Source organism: Ictalurus furcatus, chromosome 9 (genome assembly GCF_023375685.1).
Source record: "Ictalurus furcatus strain D&B chromosome 9, Billie_1.0, whole genome shotgun sequence".
Lineage (NCBI taxonomy): Eukaryota > Metazoa > Chordata > Actinopteri > Siluriformes > Ictaluridae > Ictalurus > Ictalurus furcatus.
In genome coordinates, this window is record NC_071263.1 from 31,503,326 (window position 1) to 31,505,825 (window position 2,500).

The following is a 2,500-nucleotide window of genomic DNA, read 5'->3' on the forward strand; positions in this document are numbered from 1 at the left end:
GTCTCCCTGTCTTTCTACCTGTCTGTCTCACAAGATTCAGGTATCATTACTGTTAGGGTAAAAGGCTTTACACTGGTAACATTACATTACACACACACACACACACACACACACACACACACACACACATTCACACACAATTTAAAAAAGGTTGATGGAATAACACACACTGATTTGTCGGAGCATTGTGTAGACAAATGTTGTGTACAGTGTTGGTGTTACTGTGTGGCTCCTGGTCCTGTTCCACTGGTTACTCTATTTGTGGTGACAGGACACACACCTGGTGGCTAGGTTCGAACCTGCTGAGGTTCCTCCTGTGGGAGTTTGTTCAGACTGAAATCTTTGCTGTGAAACAGGGAAAATGTTTCCCTGAAGTGTGTATAATTAGGGCGTGTTGTTAAGAAGTGAAGTTCTGTTTCCACTTCATTTAGTGTGCAGTGTGGGCCGAGCCGGTCTTCTTTTGGTCGCCAGGTCTGTCTCTCGGTCTACCTGTCTTCCTGCCTGTTTACCTGTCTCTTCGCCTGTCTGTCTGCCTCTCGTCTACTGACCAGCACTGTCTCTCTTCCAGCACTGTCTCTCTCGTCTGCCTGTCTGTCTTGAATCTAATGCGTCTGATCTCACAGTGGCTTGGACTCGTACACACTGAGACAGATTGCAACAGCGTCACTCGATAATCAGAACTTCAATTCAATTCCATTTTATTTATATACACATTATGATAATGGACGTTGTCACAAAGCAGCTTCACAAAAATCCAGATAAGATGTAAAGAATTCTCTGTGACTCACAGTGTGCTCAGATACACACTACACACACTCCTGTACACACACACGCACACACACACACACCAGGCATTTCTTACCACTGTCCTCATGTGAATGTGGAGTTAAACGTGCTGACAGAAATGTGACTCAGCTACAATCTCAGCACTTTGTCCTGTCATGCTGAAGAATGCAGGTTCTTCTACTGAGCTTCCTCCCTCACACACACACACACACACACACACACACACACACACACCACAGAATACACACTGAACTCCTTCAGAGATTACGCTACGGTAGAGGACTGGGACTGTGCTGATGTGGACAGAGTGGACAGTCGGAGCAGGAGGTGCAGTCAGGAACTGTTTATATATTTACACTGACACCTGAGGTGTGTGAGGCCCAGGTGTGTCACGGTTCTCATTTAGGGCTTTAACACGGTGCTCGTGAGCGCCCTCTATCTACCCTCACTGCATTATTCATTTTACTGTCAGAAAGCAGAAACAGCCGACTAGACGGGGTATAATCTGTTCTTTCTTTGCTGTCAGAAGTAATATGTAACACAAGAGCGATAGACAATTTAAAAACTGAAAAATAAAAGCACTAATATGATGATATATGAATGAGAAGATGGCGAGTGTTGAAATAAATCTATGGCTAATATATCACTATATGGACAGTGCTAGTGCAGAAAACAATAGTATTAATGAATGAATAGTGTCATATTTATGCTTTTAATTTAAGTGTAACTTCCAAATATTCAGAGTCATTATAGATAATTATACCACAGCGCTGTTGAATTCTCGATTCTGATTGGATGATGGCCGTTCTGAGGTGTGAAATTATTTTTCAGTAAATGCACGGCTAAAGTAGTCCAGTCTTGACCGTGTTACAGTTCCATATCACTGCGCCGAGTTAACTGAAATAACGGAAAAGTTATCCTGCTGTCCACCGCAACACACACACACACACACACACACACACACACACACACACCACAACACACACCACAACACACAACAAACAACATGACAGAGGAATTTTATGAATTTCCAGAAATAAGTAAGTAATAATTAAGACACGAACAGTTTACAGGTGGAAGGTGATTACGGTCACAGGTACAGTAAGTTAGGACACTAACGAGACCTTTCTACTGACTGAAAAACACCAGAAGAACGATGTCTAGGGTTCCTGCTCTCCTGCGTGAACATGCTGTAGACCTGCTGCAGGAGACATGAGGACTCCATGAGCAGATGTGTTCAGAGCAATAAACTGTAATGTCTGTAATGTAAGACGCCTGAGACGTGCTACAGCGAGACAGGAAGGACAGCTGATCGTCCTCGCAGTGGAACATTACATGTAACCATGTGTTCCTCCAGACGTGATGGAGAACTTGCAGATGCCTTGGTGTGAACATCTCACATCTGAACATCTGAGTGGAGGAACATCTCACAGCAAGAACTGACCAATCTGGTGCAGTCCATGGGGATGAGATGCTCTGTAGTACTTAAAGCAGCTTAAACAATCCAAAATCAAGCCCTGTAGTGCCTTCCTCTATTTAAACCATTCTAAAACAATCAGGTCAGCATGCATGTGACCTTTGATCCTCTCTCCAATCTATGATTCATCTCATTGCCACCTCAGTCACTCACACACCACACACCCACCCCTCAGCATGGTCAGGAGGAGGAGCGTTTGGGACAGGGTCTGGTACTGCTTCAGTATTAGTAAAGAGC

At 44.0% G+C, this 2,500-nt stretch overlaps 1 protein-coding gene across 3 annotated transcripts in view; it reads right to left on the bottom strand.

Annotated features, from left to right (window-relative positions):
- Positions 1–2,500, bottom strand: part of nphp1 (nephronophthisis 1) — a 16,159-nt gene that overhangs the window by 3,416 nt on the left and 10,243 nt on the right. The gene's annotated exons all lie outside the window — the stretch shown is intronic.